Genomic DNA, 23,521 nt, shown 5'->3' on the forward strand with positions numbered 1-23,521 from the left:
TTAGTACTGGAAACATCCTATGGTTCCCCATTGCCGTGTCTGTTTCCAATCCTGCCCACGTCAGCCTCAGAAAGCAAGCTGCAGGCTAGGCTCTGTTCAGTGTCTACATGGTTCCATCCTTTTCCGTCACAACCCAGCCATTCCTGAGGGAGTGTGTCCGGAATCTAACAGTCTCTGGTACCGGGCAGGCTTCCCAGGCCGTGGACCAAGCAGCCCCTAGAGAACTAAAAGCTGCTTCTACTTTTCTCTCCTCGCACTGCTGTTAGGGGAGAACCTTTCTTCAGCTTGCAGACATTTCTACATCAGCAGTTCTCGCCCGTTCTAATGCTGCACCTCTTTAATACAGTTCCCTACATTGTGGTGACCCCCAACCATAAAATTATTCTATTACTACTTCATAACTGTAATTTTACTACTGTTATGAATCGTAATGTAAATATCTGTGTTTTCCAATGGTCTCAGGTGACCTCTGTGAAAGGGTCATGTGATCCCCACTCCCCAAGGGGTTGCCAGCCATAGGTCGAGAACTGTTGTTCCACATGGAAGAAATCCATCAGGGCTTATTAGGAAAACACGTGATACCTTTCTCCCAGGAGTCCTTCTCAGAGGAGGAAGAGGCCTTATCTGATTGGTCTGTTCAGAACAAGAGGTTCTAGGCTTTCCTTCTCTTCTCTAACGACGGGCTACCCAAACAAAGGAGGCCACTTCCTTGGCTACACTCAGAGCCGTGCTGATCAGTTCTGAACTTGTCTGGTATTGCCTTCCAGAAGTGGATTAGAACCACTCGCAAACCATTTGGCTCCACACTGGGCAGCTTTAATCAGTAATTATGAGAACATGTTAGCCTTCAACTGACTCCTTTCGCTTGTTAGTGCAAAGAGAAGGGATGTTACATCTCAAGTCCTCTGAAATGCTCTGGTAGCTTAAAAAGCCTAACTACACCAACTTCTCAGTACTCAAAACCATCTGTTAAATAAATAAATAAATAAAAATAAAAATGGCCAAGTGAAGGTATATTGTTTTGAGTAAAAGACATAGCCACACACACAGGAATTTTATCTATACAATTTTATACAGTAATATTTTTCACACAAACTCACACTCAGATGATATACGGAAGCCTTGGGCACGGATCTGTGGACAGAATGATTTAATGGTTGTTTTAAATCATGTGAAAGAATATTGCCTCTGTGGTGAGCCACAGTGTTTTTATGCAGGGGAGAAACCAATGAAACTAACCTCAGGACATCTTACATTAGGAGCTTAGCTGAATAGATTCCGTGCAAGGGCTGTAAGGCTTCTAAAATTAACAAGATGCTTTTCCCTGTGTAGGTGAAGCTGGGAGTTAATAACGTGCCTGGACACTGGAGCTTAGGGCATCACAGAGCTGTCCTGGCCCCGAGAGACCAATAAACTGTCTAAATGACTCCATGATGGCCATTTTAACTGTCTGTCAAATGATTCTAGCACCAGGCATGCTGTCCATGGAAGTCTTAGGAGGTCTGCTCTGGTTTGCTTTCTATTGGTGTGTTAAAAACCATGCCCACAAACAGCTTGGGATGGGGGAAGGGTTCATTTCACCTTACAGTTTACAGTCCAACATTCAGAGAAATCTAGTGGTTTGGAAGAAAATGGCCCCCAAAGGAATGTCACTAGTAGGACATGTGGCCTTGTTGGAATAAGTGTGTCACTGTGGAAGTGGCCTTTGAGGTCTCATACCCAGTGAGACAGACTTCTTCCTGTTGACTATGGGTCAAGATAGAGAATTCTCAGTTTCTCCTCCAGCACCATGTCTGCCTGCACACCACCATGAAGAGAATGGTCTAAACCTCTGAAAATGTAAGCCACTCCAACTAAATGATTTTTCTGTATAAGAGTTGCTGTGGCCATGGTGTTCCTTCACAGTGAGAGAAACTCCAACTAAGACAAGAAGTTACAGAAAGAACTCAAGGTAGGAACATGGAAGTAGGAACTGAAGCTGGGGCCATGGAGGAATGCTACCTACTGGTTTACCCCTCCCGGCTTGCTCTGCTTGTTTTTTCTTATACCACACAGACCACCTGCCAGGTTGCTCTGCCCACAGTGGATTGGGCCTTCTCACATCAATCACTAATCGAGAAAACACCCCCAAAGACTTGCCTACAAAACATATGCTGGAAGCAATTTCTCAATTAGACACATGACTCTAGCTTGTGTCAAGTTGGCAAAAAAAGCTAACCCGCACATAGATTCAGTATGATATTTTCCTTTAAGTCATGCTACATCATTTATAAGTATTATTGCCTATAGTAGGGATAAGCATTTTTTATTGTTTCCATATTCCATATTTAATCCAGAGGTGCTATAATTATCCACATTTAAGGACCATGACCCTGAGATGCAGATAGCTTAAGCAATTTTTCCAGGCTTCTACAGCTGGTAAGGGTGGCTTAGAGCTCGATTGCCAACATTCAACCCAACCCACCTGCCCCATGGTTTTACCTGCTTCTAAGTCTGAATATGATGAGCTAGGGTGGAAAGGATACTGTGCATTAAGTGCTCTGATCAGAAACTTCATGTATTTGCTCCATTTCATGGAGCCCTAGTTGTCCATCTTAAGACTTAGTGGGGAAAAATGCAAAGGGGTTATGTAAAGCTTTTGACCGCTTTAGAAAATACTCGATATCCACTGCATGTACTGGCTTTGTGGGAGCCTAGGCAGTTTGGATGCTCACCTTACTAGACCAGGATGGAGGTGGGTGGTCCTTGGACCTCCCACAGGGCAGGGAACCCTGATTGCTCTTAGGGCTGATGACGGAGGGGGACTTGATTGGGGGAGGGGGAGAGAAATGGGAGGTGGTAGTGGGGAGGAGGCAGAAATCTTTAATAAATAAATAAATTTTAAAAAAAAGAAAAAAGAAAATACTCGAACACCTTGATCCCAGGTCATGGTCTCTGATCACCGGCATCCTCAATACTCCTTGCCTCAAGTCTCCATGCCTGCCCAGATATGATACGTGACCAGTCTTTAGATAAATTAATCACAGAATTCTACTAGACCTTCTAAAAAGAATGCCACTATTCTTCAAAGTATTTAGTAGAATGGAAGAGGAAGGAACACTGCCACACTTGGAATTCTACGAGCCCAAGCATAAAGCACTGCTGGAGAAAAGAAAAGAGAAAGTGAAATGTCACCCCCACTTCTCTCCCAGCCCGTCCTTCCAGGGTCCCAGCTCCCAGGGCAGATTCCTCCCTTCTGTGTTCTGTTCACACCTTTGTCCCCTGTAGGGATAAGCCCCGCCCATTAGGGGGCGTGTTCGCCTCGGACTAATGTTTACAGATAAATCTGCTGGGTGTGCTCCCAGCCGGCCCTTCTTCTGCTTTCCTGTTCTCCGCAGGAACCTGTGGTTCTGTAAGTCTATTTCCCCATTTAAGCTGTATATATTTTTACAATCTGTCTGCATTCATTTACGCCGTTACAGTCCCCGGTCTTCTGGCTGTTCAGGTGTTGCTTCTATATTTCATAGTCTCTGGATTGCATCATTTCCTGTGGGACTTCAATCCCTTGCTGAACACACCCCTGCACTGGCGTCCTTGTTTGAAGTAGATGGACCCTAACAGGCAACAGTGTGTTGTGTTTTGCTAAATTATTTCTCATGGCAAACAGTTAGTATAAAATATCCCATGTAGTAGTTCAGCTTTCTGTTGCTGTGGCAACACATCTGAAATAATCAACTTAAAAAGAGGAAAATGTTGTGGGAACTCCTGGTTGCTGATAGCACGGGATGTCATGGTGAGGAGGCCTTTTCCCAAAGCATGCAGGATCTCCTACGGCACACCCTTCATGACTCAGTTTCCTCTTACTAGGCTGCATTCTGGGCTTCCCACTGCCTCCAAAAGGAACAAATCTCTTTCAAAGCACGGATTCTTGGAAAATACTCAGTTAGACCCGAACCATAGCATCTTAAATGCTCAACATTAAAAAACTAGTCAGAAAACTATGCAGTCATTTTAAAAATTAATATAAATAGCCGGGCAGAGGTGGCGCACACCTTTAATCCCAGCACTTGGGAGGCAGAGGCAGGTGGATCTCTGTGAGTTCGAGACCAGCCTGGTCTGCAAGAGCTAGTTCCAGGACAGGCTCCAAAACCACAGAGAAACCCTGTCTCGAAAAAAAAAAATTAATATAAATCCATAAATCCATGTACACCAGCATGGAAGCTACTTCATGGAAAGAAGTCACAGAAAAATACTACTAAAAAGTTTAATTTGTATTCATTTTTAACCTCAAATACATTCTATGTATTTCTATAGTTTTATACAACATGCATGGTTATATAAACTAGGCAAGGGAACATATCACTAGAATTCTAGGACCGTGCAGGTAGAGGTAGAAGGATAAGAATTTCAAGGCCAGTGTTTGCTACTCAGTGAAGCTAAGATCGACCTGGCCTATATGAGACTCTGTCTTGAAAAAAATCTAATATATGAATACATATTTCATGGAAAGATTTACAATATGTCAACAGCATCATTACAGAAATGGAATAAGGAGACAATGCTAAAATAAAACTTTAAATACTTAAAACCTTTACCATATTATTTTTAAAAAATGCATATTGCATGTATAAGAAAATTAATTTCACAATACAATAAAATAATAACAAAAGAAAATAAGCCTAGAAGGTCGATTGTGATTGCATTGCAAAGCATCAGTCATTCCAAGTTGGGAGTTCATGCTTAAATTGGGGTGTGGGGACAGCAGGAAGAGTGAGATGTGTGCATGAGCTATCTAGACTGTGCTGTGTCCTAGGGTCTCCATGGAGTTAAGTAACCATAGAAACCAGACAGGGAGGTGCAGGATCTGCAGTGGGTGCCATGTGAGAGTTGGTGATCGCTGGCATTTCCATTGCTGCTCCAGCCACACTGACCTTTCCCATCCTCACGGCTGTAGCAGGTTCTCTGCGCCCCAAAGGTTTCACACACACACACTTCCTTATTTCTAGGCCTTCTTTCTCATGCCTCCCATCTCCATGACAATTACAGGTCACCCAGGCCCTCCCTCACCCAGTAGATCCTGTCCCCAGTGCACAGTACACTGTTGGTTTTTGTTTGTTTGTTTGTTTGTTTGTTTGTTTTAACAATACTTGTTAAGAGTCTGTAACAAGTAACACTAAACTTTTTTGTCTACTTATTAGTTTTCAAAGTACAGAAACCTCACAAAGACAGGGGCCATGTTTGTAGAGTTCAGTGCTCTTTCCTCCAAAACCAGTGGAATTTCTCAACACATGGTAGAGAAGAAAGTAGCAATAGATATAACAGTCATAATAGTCACAGAAATATTTGCCACTCACTGCACACATCTTATGCCCGTACATGTTTTCATGCACTTCACATACGCTAACACACCCAAACATCCTGAGACCCTTTTAAGTAGGTATAATATTACCCATGGTACAGATGAAGATGCTGAGTCATAAGAGAGATGGAGAAAGCTTGACCAAGGTCACAGGACTGGTAGGAGTCAGAGCTGAGCGGCTGCTTTGGGGATAGCATCAACTCTTGCTGAAGGATTAACGAACTGTTAATGACTTGTAGTATTCCTCTTGTCCTTGCTCAGCTTAATTCCATCAATGGTACAGTTTGTTTTAGGAGAGAGGGGAATGATTAGCCTAATTGATGGTGCCCCGAGGGAGGTACTGGCTTAGGAGGAGAAGGCAGCCATTCTCTTCTGAGAGTCAGAGAGTAGACTCTTGTGAGGGAGCTCCTGGCGGAATGCGCTTGGCACAGATGTGGGGACTCACCCGGCTCCAGTCCACATTACCTGGGCCTTCAGAGACTTCTCTGGGCCAAGACCTATTATAGTCAGGGCTCCAAGTACACATTCTGGGAGCCACAGAGAACTGGCTGCCCCAGGATGGTGCTAAGAAGTAAGCAAAAAACAGCCCCTGACTCAGGCCAGGGCAATTACTGTCCAGTCACCGCCTTTAGAAACAAGAGCTTCCCGGGAGCCACACTGTTCCCTGGGTCCCTGTGAGGTGAGTTACAGCACTGTGCGTGGCTGTGTCTACAGCGGTCAGGAGAAAAATATACCAGTGCTCCAACAGTCAGATTCACCATGTTCTAATCACTAGCCAGGCACCATGTGAGGGGCTTTTGGTAGACTCTCTCCTGTAATTCTGGCGACAGAATTACAATGATTTTCTTCAACATTGATTTGGCTGATAAATATTTGTTGAGCACCCACTCTGTGAATGAGGTAAGCACTATTTTTAACTCTGTATTACACATGAGGAAAAAGAAACTCGGAGATTAAGTGACTGTCCAAGCACTTTTCCGATCCTTCCTGCCTCTGTCTGCCCAGTGCTCACATCTCTTCATGGCTGTTCACGATTGTCTCCTATGTTGGAGACCACCATTTATCTTTGTTGACTGTTGGCGACTGTATTATAATTGCGGTTGGAAATTATTCAATAAGAGAATGGTGCCTGGTCTGCAATAAATGCTCCGTAAAATTAATACAAACTACTCTGTATGTTATACTGTACACTTAGACATTCCAGTAGTTAATTTGTACCTACTAGTCAGGCGTCCATACTCGGTTATTTAGTTAAATGTATCTGGATGCGTTTAGGAAGCTATTTTCTCATAGATAAAATTAAGTTTCAAAAGCAAATTACTATCTGTCCCTACATGTCTGTTTCCAAAACAAAAAAAAAAAAGTGAAGATGCATTAACATCTCAATGAAACCATTATTTTGTACAATTAAACACACTAATAAAACAATTGACCAAAAAGAAAGTGAGTGTGCTTGGCATTTGCATGGTGAATGTCAGATTGAATGGAGAGGCCATTGTTGGTCAGAGCCTTCCACGATTGCCCCTTTCTCACAGGCAACACTGGAAGTGATGAGGAAGGAGTACCTGTTGTGAGCCAGTCCCAGGCTCCATTCAACCGCCTGCTGGCTAGAACCGGCCTCGTTCTTGGGCTTTAATTTTATCCTTACGAAAAGGGAAGGCTGTTATCAAAATTAAAATGAAACCCAGGGCACGCTATGATATTCTGGGTTTTTTTAGCTCTAAGTAAGAGCAGTCCAGGCTGCTGAGTAAACAGAAGCATTTTCTGGGCTCAGAGTCAGAGTAGCGTCAACCTCTGGAGCCAGGATGGCTTAGGATCAGCCCCCATGCACCTCCTGCTGCTGAGAGGAGCCTGTGATGGCGGGAGAGGATGGGATGGCCGGTCCAAGGCCATCTCCTGACCTTCTAAAATGCCTAGTCTTTTTGCTTTCTGGAACAGCCCTGCAAGGCTGGCAGGCTGGGGGCAGTAGTGACGCACACCCCCTGTCACTAACCCCCCCCTCAGGTTACTAACTGCTACCTCAGGGTAAAGTTGAGGCAGAACCCATCCCAGCTAGAAATCATGTCCTCACACTACTAAGGTCACAGGCGACCACAGCTTAGCTTTGTGATCCAAGGCCAAGAGAGCAAAATGATACCGTCCTCCTCCGTGGCTCAGTCCCTCTCACCGCAGGAGATACAGAAGACTGGAAGAACTAACTAAGGGAGAAAACAGGAAGTAACAGAGATTCCAGCCCTAGTTACAGCTGCAGGCAGAGCTGTGTGACATTAGTCAGCTATCTTTTGGGTCCCAAGTGTCATACATCACTTTTCCCATTATCCTACGGTTTGGGGAACAATGTGCATTTTCTATGACTAAACTCAGCCACTAATTCACCCTGTGACAGCCAGCCACTGAGACTTCCAAGTCTCCATTTTTTTTCTCTTCCACACATTGTCAAACACAGGGGTTCCTCAACTCCAATATTAGGCTCCCAGGCTGGTGATTTTGCTACAGGTGAGTCACCAGCTGCTGGTATTGACTAGATGCATTACTTTGCTTATATTTATTTCAAAACTAAATACTTTATTGCCACGTAAATATAAAAAAAAGAAAGAGAGAGAGAGAGAAAGAAAAGGACCATAGCCTTTTGTATTCATATTAAATACACAGTTAAAGTTAGGAAAAAAACTCACAGCCTACAAACTTCATTCTGTCTTCTGGAAACAGTGTCTAGATGATCTTTAAAGACAGCATCCATCTGTTTCACCTACTATGAGCATCCATCTGAATTACCCTACTGTAAGCATCTTGGCTGATCTCCAGTAATATGGTTCACTCCTGCAAACTTCCAGTCCCCTGTGTTAAACCAGTTCCCACTACACAATCCCTGGTGGGTTTCTCCGTACATCTTGTGAAGTCTGCTTTCCCTGCTAAAGGCAGAGGCTAGGTGTATGGGTCATTACTAAGTTCAAGGATGGCATTCATTCTATAAGGATTACTCTTAACCACGTCTCCTGACCACAACACCTCACCAAGACTCAGACTTTGTACATTCAGAAGGAGATAATCTTTCCCCAGTAAGAAAAAAAAAACTGACCAAAACAATGTTAAAAGAAGAAATGGGAAGGGAAAAGTGGAAGAGACAGAGTGCAGAGTCTCAGAAGGGCTGTGGTGGAAGACTTGGTCAACTAGAGGGAAGAAAAGAAGCCATCCAACATGGTTTCCACGTGGTTACAGTAACTGCTGATGCTTATTTAGAGGCATCATCATGGTGAGCATTTTTAAGCTTGATTACATTTAATTCTTACAATCATTATTATTCCCATTTTGCATGTGAAGAAACTGAGACTAAATGACATGACCTTTTCTCTGAAAACACAATTAGAATGTGCAAAGTAGGGACTCTAATTAAAGTCTGTCAGGCTCTGATGTGGGACACCCCTCTGTGTGCTATGAATATGTTTTATTGCAATTGGTTAATAAAGAAGCTGTTTTCGGCCAATAGTGTAACAGAATATAACCAGGCTGGAAAAGATATAGAGAGAGAGTAGGCGGAGTCGGGGAGATGCCATGTAGCCACCAGAGGAGAAAGACACTAGCTGCCAGGTGGAGCCTTGCCAATAGGCCACAAGCCTTGTGGTAAAATAAAAAATAATAGAAATGGGTAGATTTAAGATGTAAGAGCTAGCTGTAAATATGCATAAGCTAATAGGCCAAGCAGTGATTTAATTAATATAGTTTCTGAATGATTATTTCTGGTCTAGGCATCTGGGAACGAAAAACAGCTTCTGCCAACAAGGCTCCAAGGCCCAGCTTCTCATTCCAAAGATCTGAGATCTCACAGTAACTGCTCTATAGGGCCAGAGTCAACTATCCACTGTCCTCCCCAGGCTCTGTGGCTTGTCCTGTGTCCAGCAGCACCCAACTCTTGATCAGAGTTTTTACAGTCCAGGTCTTATATCTCTTGCAACTGTCAACTTCCTTTCGAGTTTCCCTCTCTTGTGTCTTTCCTGTGCTGATTCTTTTTGTAGGTGTCCCTAGATTAATGACCCCTGAGCCAGGCCTTCATCAGACGCTGCCTCTCCTCCTGCCAAGGAACTTTGGGTGGCCTGTGCCTTAAAGCGCTAACAAACATGGTGACTTTCAATTGGGGTTCATGGTATGGTTGAGTCTCACAGAGAGATAAACTGTGAGAGAATAAGGTGCCTTATTTTGTTCCTTGTGTAAAATGTCATTTAACAGGACTGACAGTAGGAAACTACTGACTCAATAGCAGTAAGCACAGAGAGGGGAGGCCCCGGCTTTTTTGTGGCCATGCCACCGAGTAACTCTCTGCAGGACTAATCTCCGGGTTAATATAAAAAATCCAGCCTGCCTTGCAGCTCCGATGGAGATCAAAGGAGGGACTCATGTTGACACAGTCAAGAGCACAGGAGGAACTGTATTAAAAGCAATGCTTTCCTCTAAAATTTGTTTATATGCTTGTTTTGGAGGCCAGGTTTCTTGTAGCTCAGGTTGGCCTTGAACTCTACATAGTGAAGGATGGCTTGAGTTCCTGGCCTCCCTGCCTCCAGCTCCCGAGCGAACGGATTACAAAGACACATTCCTGTGTTCAGTTCTCTCTAACATTTATAACTTCTTTTCATCTTCTTCCATGGTTGACTTTCACTGGTACCGCTCTCCTGTACCTGTTGATTTTATTGTTATCTTTCTGGTCCCTCGGAACCCCATCGCCTCCCTCTCCCATTGATGTGAATTGCATGGAGACTTCAGGTGCTAAATCCAGTTGATTATTCTCTCTAACCCAGCAGCCTAGACCCCTGATTTGGCGTGACTTGAGGCAACCACCAGCACACAGACATCTGCCACTTGTTTACCTGGCCTGGTCCTCATCACCCACCTCTCAGAGTTCTGGTTGGCCTAGAAGGAAGACAGCTGCTGGAACATTTCCATCATTAATCCCTTCCATCCCAAACTTTCACTTGCTGCATGAGAGTGGCTGTGGCTCCGAGAGTCCCTGTCATTGGTCCTGCACTAAATCCCTTGGTCTTATAAACGGAAACAGGATGGGCAAGTCAGGGGCCTGGAGGTGAGAGTTCTGAAGGAAATATTTCTTGTCACAACCCAAGTCACTTCGTGATGCGAGCGCGGTCCTAGTCCTCCGGTCCAGGTAGAAAGCATCTTAATCTCATGGGCTCTGCTCCCAAGCCAAAGCTGCAGTGCAGCCTCTTCAGTAAAAATGAATTCAAGGACATCAAACTGTGAGCTACATTCAGGGGACGCTTGGCTGGATCCACCTGTCCCAGGTGATGGGTGACTGTAAATCCAACAACAAATAATGCTTCGGTCTGGAGGAGCTTCAAACTCTTGGCTTTGGAATTTAATTTGTTTTGTCTCCTGCCACAGATCTTTGTCTCCTGCCCAACCCCCGACTTCTGAAGTGATGAAGACTATGAGTCTTCTGCAGAGTTGAGTTCTATGTCCTTTTTGATTCATTTTGGAATGAAGTAGTCTATGAGGCGTGGAGGTGAGTGCTCATTTAAGAAAATTAACACGGAACAGAGAGCTCCTTTCACTCGGCAAACGGTGCCTCTTCAAAGTGAGATCTCAAAGTGCACTTTGGATTAGATCTTGTCAGGAGATTGAAATTTTAATGTGTTTGAATTTGTAAAGACTGGGGGACTTTAAAAATTACTGTGATTTTAATGTGAGATCTTAGGAATCAGTAAGAAAGGAAGGGTTGAGGTTTAATAGTGATGCATCCGTGTGTCAAGCCGACAAAGGGTCTTCTGTCCTGGCTGGTTTTGTGTGTTAATTTGACACAAGCTAGAGTCATCAGAGAGAAAAGAGCTTCGGCTGAGGAAATGCCTCCATGAGACTCAGTTGTAAGGCATTTTCTCAATTAGTGATCAGTGGGGAGGACCCAGTCCGTGGTAGGTGGGCCATCCCTGGGCTGGTAATCCTGGGTTCTATAAGAAAGCAGACTGAACAAGCTGTGTGGAGCAAACCAGTAAGTAGCACCTCTCCATGGCCTCTGCATCAGCTCCTGCCTCCAGGATCCTGCTGTTTGAGTTCCTGCTCTTAGTTCCTTCAATGATTGACCATGATCTGGAAGTGTAAGCCAAATAAACCCTTTCCTCCCCAACTTGCTTTTGGGACATGGTGTTTTGTTGCAGCAATAGAAACCCTATGACCTCTAGGGGACATGGGTAATGCTCCATAATCTGCATACTTAATCGTCTCCCTGGGTGTGCTGGTTGAGTTTTTTCTTGTGTATTTATTGTGATATTTTTCTGCTTGGTCTAGGAAGAGCGAACCTCAATTCAGAAAACACCTCTATTGGATTAGCATATAGGCAAGTCTGTGAGACATTTTCTTGATGATTGGTGTGAGAGGGCCCACCTCACTGGAGCTGGAGACCTGCGCCTCCAGGTTTCTGTCCTGCTTGAGTTCCTGCCTTGCCTTCCCTTGATGACATAACATATTCAGGATATGTAAGCCAGAAAAGCCCTTCTCCTACTCCTACCCATGTTGTATTTGATCACAGTGTTTATCTCAGCAATAGGAAAGCAAATTAGGATACCAGGTGGTTGGGCATAGACAGTACCTACATCATACTTTGGAAAACCCTCTATTAGGTCTTAAAGCTGAGGCGTTCCCAGTGTGCCTAGCACAGACTTACCCTAGGGTTCTGCAAAGTTTGTAGGTTCAATCCCTGCTCCATTGCCCTTCCATCCGAAAAACTTTTCTTCAGCTTAGAGTTGGGCCCAGATTCCCTATGACAACCACAAACCAAGGGCCAGAAACCCCAGATAGCTAAGACTGAATTCTTCTAATAACAAGGATGGGGATGTGTGTAAAGATGGAGGAACCGGAGGCACGGGAGGAGAAGGACCTCTCCACAGTACTAGATACACCAAGTGGGCTTGAGAGGCAGCCTACTAGTTGTTGCAAGAATGACCTTCCTCCAAGAATGACCTTGAGAATGAAGCAAGAGCCCCTATTAGGGCCTGTCCCAGGATCTGCCTTTTGCCCTCATTCTAGTCCTAATCTTAACCATGTGATAGAGAGTAGGCCATATACAGCAGGCATCTGCTTTGTGGACCAGAAAGTCTAACCTCCAGAGTGCAGTGAGTTAGTGTACTGGATGGAGGTAGAGACAGAACTCACAGAGATCTCTTCTATGCAATAGGAAATAAGAGTGTTGATGTCTTCCAAGAGAGTGGAGAAGGCAAAGCAGAGACTGTGAAACATTTACCAGGGCCTCAGTGCTGGGGTTAAGCTCGCCAGACTTTGGCAAGCTTTCTAACTTTTAACAATCTACACATTTTACAGTTTTACATAGCCTATCCCGAGAAGCATCATCTTCCAATATGTAACAGGACTGAGACACTTATGAACTCATAGAGACTATGACATCAGGCACAGGACCTGCACAGACTCAAACCAGACAGAATTCCAGGCCAGAGAAAGGGAAGTGAACAGGAAGTCCCATCCCTAACCAAGAGGCACTTTTTATAATTGATACCTTCTAGGTAGTCATGGTTTTGGTGAACTTTTTGTATTGTTTTGGTATTGTTTTGTCTTGTTTTTTTTTCTTTTTTTTCTAGTTTGTCTGTTTTGATTTTTATGGCTTGTTTGTTTGCTTGTTTGTTTTTTAAGAAAGAGGAAAAAGAAAGGGAGGAAGGAAGGAAAGAGGGAAGGAAGGAAAGAAGGAAGGGAAAGGAAAAAAGGAACACCATGATGATGGATGGATAGGGAGGTCAGAAAGATCTGAGAGTTAGATGGCATAGAGGAAAAAATATATGATCAAATACATATTTTACAAAGATGAATAATATTATCCAGTCTGGGTGTCTATAGCAGAAAACAGAAGGGACTGAAGGCTGGACTCTCATGTCTCCTTAAGGGGTTGGGGTCCTGGTAGCCTCCCAGCTTTATGACTGTGCATCGCCCTCTAGTGACCATGATGTGTCACTATAATTTTGTGACATTTCTTGAAAATTGGAGTTTCTTATATTTACAGGTCAGGCTTGAGTGTAATTAACAAGTATTACAAGCGTCTATGACCTATATTAAACCCACCAATATCATTTATCATTTTGACACCTGGCAACTTCATAGACAACATATATCCAAGACAGGACCAGATGAAAGGGTATAGCAATGAGCAGGTCATATATACCCCTACCTGGATGCTCTTCCATCCTTAGGAGGGGAGACCATACTTGGTAACCACACCAAAGGAAGACAAACAGCACTGGGAGGAGTCTGGGGAAGGAAACACACACAACTAATGCAGAATTTAAGAAATGGTGGCTACTATTCAGGGAATGTCTCTGGGAAAGCTTGAACTCTGTGAGCTTGAGGTATTGAGGGCAGGCCAGGGGTACCTGGAGTAGAGAAAGGTACTTCCTTATTATGTTACAGTGTCACAGCCTCTGGCGGGGACAGAGATGAGGTCTGGGTGCCCAATGTAGACCCCCCCCCCCGCTCAGGACACAAAGAGCAACGGGGTGGGGGAGGGTAGCACATGTGGTGGGGGCATTCACCCAGACTAAGATGGGGACAATAGCAACTGGGAAGGACTCGACAGGCTATATGGGCCTCCCTGTTCGTTTTGTCAGAAGAGACGACAGTACAGAGAATGGCTGTTTCATAAGCAGTGATTGCTAAGCCCCTTCTCCCACATCTCCTGTGTACAGGTCCCAAGAGTCAGAACCATGTCTCCTACAGCACCCCACTTGCCCCGGGTTCTCTCAGTCTGTGATGCTTCAGTCCCAGGTCCATCACTGTTACCCGGAAGTTCCGGAACTCACATGCGCAAGCTGTGTGTACCCCCTGTACTCCACCCTGCCCCCTACTGCCATACTGAGCTTCTGCCTGAGTTCCCTGTCTCCCTGCAGAGCCTGACCACTAACTGTTCTCGTGCCTCCAAATCCTGACAAGGCACCGCTCATCTCCTAGCCTCAGCTGGAGCACCTTCTCTGCCAGATACCCTCCTGACCTTCCCCAGGATCACTGAGAACACGGAATGCTGGCAGTCTATGTCCCGATCTTTCTCCGCAACTAGGCTCAAGAGCCCAGAAGCCAAGGTCTGTCTGCCTTACTTTCTCCCAGACAGTTTACATAGTACCGATCACTTAGAAGGTGCCCCAAGACCATCTAATCAATGAGTAAGTGAATAAATTGAAGCAAATGGCTCTCCCCAGAGCTGCTGCTTTTTACCATCATGTCTGTGTTTGTCTTTCTAGGTCCCCAACCCCCTTGACTCCTGCCCTCTTGATGTCTAACAGGGGCCTGATTATTGTTGTAATCTGGCCCAAGAGAAAGAAAACAGTCTGTTCCGGCCCAGACAGTGACTTGTCAAGCTTATTACTTGTGGCAGCTGCTGGTGTCTCCTAAACACAGTGGTGGTGGCGGGGGGGGGGACATGACAGTAAAGAGCTGTTCACATGTAAAAATTGGATATTCTCCTCTCTGGAATTTGCTTTTTGTGAGCAGGAATATAACTGAAATGTTTATAGTGTTCTGAGGCTTGGCTCCTTGAAAAGTATACAAAGTCACCACAGACCCTAAGACCAAAATGCTCTACAAGGTGTCTTAGGCAAAGTAGCTGCAGGGTAAAGCAACAGGTTTCCTATCCTGCAGCCAAGAAGGATCCTGGCATGCTCATAGATGACACATATGGATCCTAGAGATGTTTACTGATGGTACATATGGATCCTGGAGATGTTCACTGGTGGAACATATAGATCCTAAAGATGCCCACTGATGGTACATATGGATTCTTATGATGCTCACTGATGGTACATATGGATACTGGAAATACACAATTGCTGGTACATATGGATCCTGTACATACACATTACTGGTACATATGGATCCTGGAGATGCTCACTAATGGTATTAAAGAGTCACTGTGCCTCAGGCTGTCAGGTGATTGTATTGCGAATGGTCAGGCTGTTCCCTGCCCTTCACAGAACTAACAGTTCAGTTTAAAATGCATAGGTTGTGCAGTTTATTCCAATTGTTCAGTGGCATCTGAAATCCAAACCTAAGAGTGGAAAGTCAGAGGGGCAAGAGAACACAGCATGGGCTGCCTGCCCACTCCCAGGAGTCAGGACAGTCAGTGGCTCTGAAGCTAGAATAGCAAGACTGAGAGCTGAAGAGTGGGCAGTGCTAACTAAGAGTGTGCACACATGTACACATGTACACATGTACACATGTACACATGTACACATGTACACATGTACACATGTACGGTGTATGTGAGTTTGGGGGCATCTATCTGCCACCTATATTCTGTGTGAACACATAGTTTTGTATATGTATGTGTGTGTGGACAAGAGTTATGTGTGTTTCTGTAATGTGCTTGCAAAGTCTGTATGTGTAAGGACTCTATATGCCACAAGTCTATCATGTATAAATATGTGTGCCTGTACACAAACATATGTGTAAGCATGTGCATGCAGTTTGCAAGTGCACGTGCATATGAGTGTCTCATGTAGACTCTCCTAGATATGATTCATTGTCTCAACCTCCTCAACCTTCTAGCCTCCACCATGACAAGCAGTCAGTCATAAAGCAGACCTCATGATTTCTCTTCACAGAGCAGTGTTCTCAAACCTCTCTGACTCACAGATCCTTCCAGTAAGAACAGAGCTACCTAAGCCCCCCCCCAGGCTGACCACATGATAGTTATCCTGGCAGACATGTGATGAAGGGTCCTCACTTACTTCTCCTCAAACCCGGGGGAGGGGGGCCCCATCATCCCATTTTGCAGAAGAGACAGAATGGGGGATGGGGAACCACTCTTTGATGGTTGCAGCAGTGCCTTGAACATAGGTCTGTATGTTCCCGAAGCATGTGCTCTAACTCACCGAACCCTTTCCCATGACTAGTGCAAGGGACAGGGTGGGGACCTCTCCACAATAACTATTCCCGCAACACCCCTAGACCAGCACTTACTGAAAAGGCTCCTGTGAAGTCCCAGCCCCGTCCACCTGTGGACTCACTGTGTGGTCCTGGGAAAGCCCCCCACTTCTTTTTTGCCCTGGAGGGTTTCCTACTTCTCCACCAGAAGCACGGACAACCTAGCTCCACCACCGCCACACTGCAGACAGCTTACATAATCATGCCAAAACAGTTTCTTCCTCTCTGACATGACTCCCACAGTGGCACACTCCCAACCGCTGCAGAGGGATTAACTGAGCTTGTGACCTCCTGGTGCATGCTCCCATGCCCATGGCTATCACCGAGGCTGAGGACAAGGGAGAATTGCTGAAAAAGCCAGCTGGGGAAGCACTGACTGGCAGACGTTCTCATGCCCACTCACCATCTAACTGCGGTGTGACCTTGGCTGAGGTTCACTTAGCTGTCCAACTTTTCTCTGTTGAAAATGGGAATTGAAAACATACCCACTTCTTAGGTTTGCTTGAGTGAATAGAGGAAGTGCACTTAATGCTGTACCACTATTTCTATAAATTGAGCAAAATTATAAACAAAGATTGGAGTATAGTTTTTTGTTGAGTATTTGGTGCCAACACTCCCGTTTAATATTCCAAAGTGACCCTAACATATAGGTCTTTATTATCCCATGGTACAGAAGAGAATGCCAATGCTCTGAGAGGGAAAGGAATTTTCCCAAGGTAACACAGCTAGAAGCAGCAAGCCATGACTGAATTTAACTCTGCCTGACTTCAAGTCCAAAGCATGTGTCTGCCAGGCAATTTTCTTACGTCAAGATAGAAAGCATATGTGATCAGACTTCCTACATCATCTTCCTGAGTTCACCCAGCCTGGCCAAGGTCTGATGTCTGCACCCTAAAGGGAGGAAGCAGGAGTAGCAGGTGGTTTGTCGAGGAGCCTTGAAAGCCTCGTGCTAGAACTGAGAACCCACTAAGATCTGGAAGCACGCAGGTTCAAGGGGGAGGAGGGCGGACCGCAGAGCAGAGGTTCCAGTGTTGGTCCCATGGCAAATGTGACACCAGAGTCTGTGCCAGCACAGTGCCATGTGACATGGAACAAGCCATTCTCTTTCTGTTAGGGGACACCAGGTTGCCACTGGGCCCAGAGCCTGGGAATCCAGAAACCCCAGGACTAACTCGTGGTTCTGCATCATGCCAGAGTATGAATTTTCAGAGACTGCATAGAGGAAGTGCCAGTTTCCTCACATCACCATGGAAACTGAATGAACTGGTGCACAAAAGCCTCGGGACAGCACCTCACTCATAGTAAGAACTAGATGCATCAGTGTTTTATGGTGTAGAAACCGTGAGTAAAAGAAGGCTGGATTTTGGGATAAGGATGCCCTTGGCTATGTCAGAACAGCTGGCATGAAGTGGCTTTTCATTCTGCTTCATTCTGTTTTATTCCATTCAGAAAAGCTCTCATTATATAGCATAAAATGGTCTTCAATTTACAATCCTCCTGCCTCAGACTCCAAAATGCTGGGATTACAGGTCTATGCCACCATTCTTCAAGCCCTAAGTGACTTCAATAAGCTTTGTTTCCTCTGTGTGAACAGAGGTGATTCAAGGCTGGAGTATATCCCCCAAGAGCCTTTATTTCTTTCTCCCACCATTTTTTCTTTTACATATTACCCATATCCCCCCTCATGGCTGTAGCAGTTCCAGACATCACATCCTAATGAAGTTGCACCCAGAACCAGAAGGGCAAGGACAGAGAAATCTTTCTCACACCTAAATTGCTGTTATAGAAAGGAAGAAAATATCTCCCAGAAGCCTCTGAAAAAATCACCTTTTTCTGCAAGGAGCAGAGAGGGTCATAGACCCATCTCCGACCCCTATGGAAAGATGACTATAAAAACAAGGTTCTAGCACTTTCCATCATGGTTTGGAGCTGTACTACTTGGCAAGGAAGGGGGAGAAGAAGTGTTGGTGGATGGGCAGCCCTAGTTTGCAGGGTCATCTTGAGAAGAAAATGTGAGGGGGGAGGAGTGCAGGAGCAGATGGAAGAGAACCACACACATTCCAGACAGCATTAGCGTTCTCATGAGGGACAAGGGGAGTAAGCCAATGCCTGCAGGTCAGGCCTAAAGTCAGAAAAATGGAAGCCAATAATTTCAGAGAGACCAGCTCTTACTCATGACTATGGCTGGCAGGAGAGAGGAACATTTAAAAAAAAAAAAAAAAAAAAAAAAGTAGCTCTTGGCCCTGACCACTAATAGTGACATTATGTGATCTGCTGACAACTCAGGGTCTAGAGAGTAAGGATAGCAAACTTCCCTCTTCATTTTGAGGCTATTTTAATTGATGACAGAAGTATAAAGAAAACATTTGTTCAGAAAATGCCTACATGAGGGCTCACAATCCTCTCTAACTCCAGTTCCAGGAACTCCAATGCCTCTAATGCCTTCTTCTGGCCTCCATGGCACCACATGCACGTGACACCCAGACAAGGATGCAGGCAAAACTACCACATATGTAAAATATAATTGTTTCTTGAAAGTATTTTAACTCTGGTATAGACCAAATCAAAACCATCTGGTGACTGGGGCAGCGTGGAGGCAGCCAGTCTGTGACCTCTGGCCTAGAAGATCATCCTTCCTGAGTGACAGGCGAGGGCAACCAAGTACACCCGATCCGTATGAGTGGCAAGATCCAGGAAACTGAGCGCACTGCCAGTCTGAGCCTTCGCTAATGGAATGTCGAACTGCAATCACACGGCTTTAAATCCAGGCACAGGAGAGGGACCATTCAACTGTAAGGAGGGTGTTCTCCTGCCTCATTAGTCTCTGCTTTTCCACAAACCTTTGCCTCGGAGGAACAATGAGATCACATAAGCTGCAAACCATAATACCACAGAGACAACAACTTTAACCAGTTTCTGGCTTCCTCAGCCCCAAACACAAACTCAAAGGCTCCAATACTGAGTACAGTCATCCTGTGGGTTGTTGGTTCCAGGGCCCATGACATATAATAAAATCTGCTGATGCTCAGGTCTCTTCTACAAAATGTAGGATTTGCACATAAACCACAGTCATTCTCTGATATACCTTAAATCATCAAAGATGAATTCTAATGCCGAATGCTGTCTAAATACTGTGTGAGTGGCTATATCATCCAGCAAATGACAAGATGCAAATGTGGGTTCATGCTTAGAATAGACCCAATGCCTTCGCATGTTTTCAAACTGTGTTCGAGTTCACAGATGCAGAACAGTCAGCCCAGGCTGGCTGGGCTGAAGATCAGGACAGTATAGGAGAGAGTCATTCAGCTTGAAGGATAGGGACGTGCTGGGTCAGCCTGGCTCAGTTTGAGCCAGCACTATGCCCTGCTGTAGACACAGTCAATAGAGAGCAGACAGGGGAAGGACACTTGAGGTGCCAACACTGACCAGTTCTAAAGAAGCTAAAATATAACTGGTCAGCTAACCCTAGAATCCTCAGGATCAGAACCTCCTGGGAAGAAACCCAGAAGCTCCAGGACTCTGGAGGTCAAGTCCGTAGCATAGACCTTGGAGTCAGACACACCTGAACTGGCAGGGTCACAAAAACACTCTAGCTAAAAGTCAATTTACACTGCTGAAAAGAGGGCCACGTGGGGCCTCTCACAAATGGGAAGAGGAGCCTCATGTGAACTGGAAGCAAACTGTAGCAGAAGCTGCTGGGAATCTGGCCCAGCCACCTGCACGGCAGTGACTAAGTTCCCAGGCATTCTTCTGCTCTTGCCTGAGATGCTAAGGACTCCTCATGCTGGGAGAACAATGCTAAGGGAGCCTTCCCTCGCACTCTCGGGGTGAAGAAAGTTTCAGGTACCACAGTAGGAGGAGAAGGAATCCTGGTTGGTCATGCCAGAAAAGCCTTACATGCAGATGATGAGACTGCAGTAGGGAAACCAGAGGCCATGGGGAGATGAGAACAGCTTCCTGGGACTGGGACTAACAGACGTCTCCTGTTGTATAACTGCCGTGGGGCTACCTAGAAGACTGACCATGTCCAAGTATCCAGGCCTTGGCACTGGCAGACAAGGGAAGTTCTTAATAAGCATTAGTCTTTTTAACTGTGACCTCTGATCCTTCACCAAGCAAGAGTCCCCTCTAGAGCATGCCTGCCGAAGCCATTGCCTCTGAGGCTGTTTCCTTGGGAATCAATACCTGGAATGGGAAGAACAGCTGCTGGGAGATTCAGGAGGTTTTACTAATCACCTCTGCATCTCTGCCATCAGAAACCCTGCAGCAAATGCCTGGGGCAGAACTGATTCAACACAGGATATTGCACAGAATGTATTCAAGTCTCTACCAGCATCCTCCATGCCTCTATACCAGCATCCTCCATGCCTCTATACCAGCATCCTCCATGCCTCTATACCAGCATCCTCCCTGCTTCTATACCAGCATCCTCCTTGCTGTCCTCTCTAAGCCCAGCAGACTGAGTGCTTTAAGGTTCTGGACTTTCGCTCACTCATACCTTTAGGTGAGGAAAGGAATGGCGGTGTCTCCGTCTCAGACACTTTATCCCCTATTAATACTCTACTTGGTCCAGATCAATGTCCTTAAACCCTCACAGCAAACCTTAAAAACTCTAAACTACATCCCAAAGCAAGCACAGGGATGCAGAAATGCCTTTGGCGAGTTGCTTGGCAGCCATCCAGCCAGCCAATACCACCAAGCCTTGAAGGACATCCCTGGATGGAGAGCAGGTCTAACGCAGTCCTCCGTGTGCAATACCACCTCCATGGTGACGTCACAGCTTAAGAGCACTCATCTTCCATTTGGACACTTCTAGCCCCTCCCTAATAAGTGGTCACTCCATCACACGCTCATTGACACACATGTACTGAGACCACCTTGAGCCAGTTTTGGGGTTAGTAATGGAAGGGCTGCTTGCGACACCACACATTGTCTCCACTCACCACCGCTGTGGCATTGTCTTGTTTCTCTTTATAATAACTGTGCATGCAGCCGGGCGGTGGTGGCGCACGCCTTTAATCCCAGCACTTGGGAGGCAGAGGCAGGCTGATCTCTGTGAGTTCGAGACCAGCCTGGTCTACAAGAGATAGTTCCAGGACAGGCTCCAAAACCACAGAGAACCTGTCTCGAAAAACCAAAAAAAAAAAAAAAAAAAAACTGTGCATGCGGCCACAGCACTAGAAACTGCAAAGTTTGTCTGTGTTGCCCAGGATTCAACCTCCAATTTATATTTCCTTGAATTTTTTTTTTTTGTCCTAGAAAGGTTAACTCGTTTTTCTCCCTATTCTTCTTAGAAACCAGGCACTCCACAGCCTGCCTTCAGCAACTCGGTGGGCAGCTCAGGGCAGAGCATTTCTGCTGTCTCTGTGAGCTGTGTAACTTCCCTATGCCACACGCACACACTCTCTGAAAGATCCTTCCCGACATCAGAGCTCGCTCTCTCTCTCTCATTCTCTCTGTCTCCCAGTCTCTCTGTCTGTCTGTCTCTCAAATCCCCTCCCCCAATAAACCTCTTCCATGAGATCTGTCGCATGGTGTGATCTCTTTGTCGCACACCTTGGCCCTTCCTTGCCAAGGGTACCTTCTGCCACTTAATCCTAACAGTTCCCAGCTTGTGTGGTGTTTGCTTGGAGAGATTCCATAAGCATCTGTAAAATCCAGTAAAATATTTAAATTCTGGGCACATAAGAAGCAATGTTTGATCATGCTAGGTTTGTATATCTCAGATTTTAATACTTTCATTTTCATTTTCAGCGGTTGGGGAAGCAATTAAAAATGCTGCTTTTTTCTTCTGTGGAAATATTGAAAGTTAGCTCTTCTCAGCTATTGCTTGAGTCAAATCCCCCTGCTCCCAAAGATTAACAATGATCCAACAGCTGGAATGGAGGAGGGAGCAGAGACAGGCCTTAAGTGGAAAGTACTCTCAAGTCCCCCTCCCCCACTTCTTCCAAAGACAAGGCTGGTCCTGAAATAGTTAAGGTGACAAGAAAACCCAGTTTCTACCTCTCTGCTCCAAAGGCAACAGCTCTCCACTACTACTAGAAGTCAGTCAGCTGGGACCAGTGGGAAGAGAAAAGAGAACACAGATGCATCCATCTCACTGGGAGTCAGGGATGCTCCTGACCAGCAGGGTCCTGGGACCTGAGGAGACCAAAGAGACCCTTGCAGGATCCCAAGCCAAGAAAGCTCAAGACAAGTCATTGTTCCTGGGAAATCTTTCCATCAAGGAGTCTCCTCACAGGACCAGCTGTTTGGCTGTGTTTAAACTGTCACTCAGCCAAGGCAGTTTGGTGGCACGCCCAAACTCTTTCGCCCGCGCCAAAACTTGTTTAAAACACCATTTGAACCCAACAGCCAGTCAATTTAAAAATACTCCAAACGGGAAGCCAATAAGATTTGAAAACAAAGAAACTGACAATCAAAAGGTGAACACAGTCACTGATTTAGTCATCTGCTACTAATTCCAACCTTGCCTTTTCCCAGATAGAATCTAAAATGTCATACAGATGTTCTCTAAATTTTTACATCATAAAAATTATATATTATGTAAATATATAAATAATAAATATATATTATATAAAAATACATGCATGTGTGTAACATGATAGGAGAGGAAACTGAGACATGGAGAGCTAAGATGCTTGCAAGAGTCACAGTAAATGGTAGCATAAGAATATACCAAAGAGTTCTCTGATCCGTATGTGAGGAGTGGTGTGTGTGTGTGTGTGTGTGCGTGAACACGCGTGCATGCACATGCATGTGTGTGATTGCTTTGTGAACCTTAGTATAGGAGCAGGGGCTTTTCTTTTACTCTCCACCGTGAAATAAGCAGTTACATCACAGTATGTTCCACAGTCCTGCATCGCCAGCATCAGAACCATGTGTTGATTTCCCTGGGTACCACCCGCTGCACTAGACATTTCAGATGGACAGGTTTGCATTTCAGTAATTATGGCTCAGTGATAACCACTGAGTGTTCTGCATTCAGATAAGGACACTTGTCCTTCCAGGTGTGTTCAAAGCTGGAATGAAGGTGCACAGTGATCACTTGACTCTGCTTTACCAAAAGTCCAACTATTCCTAGACACCCCCCCACACACACACACACACTATTTTTGTCGTATGTTGATACCACATTCATGTATTCCTTTAAATGTTCTCATCCACATAAGCACATTTGTTATAAGAGAAAACCCTACACCACTTCCTTAAGTGGAAAACTGGAAATGCTGCAGGCAATCATGAAAAGAAATACTGTGCCCCAGA

This window comes from Chionomys nivalis, chromosome 14 (genome assembly GCF_950005125.1).
Source record: "Chionomys nivalis chromosome 14, mChiNiv1.1, whole genome shotgun sequence".
In the NCBI taxonomy this organism is placed as follows: Eukaryota; Metazoa; Chordata; class Mammalia; order Rodentia; family Cricetidae; genus Chionomys; species Chionomys nivalis.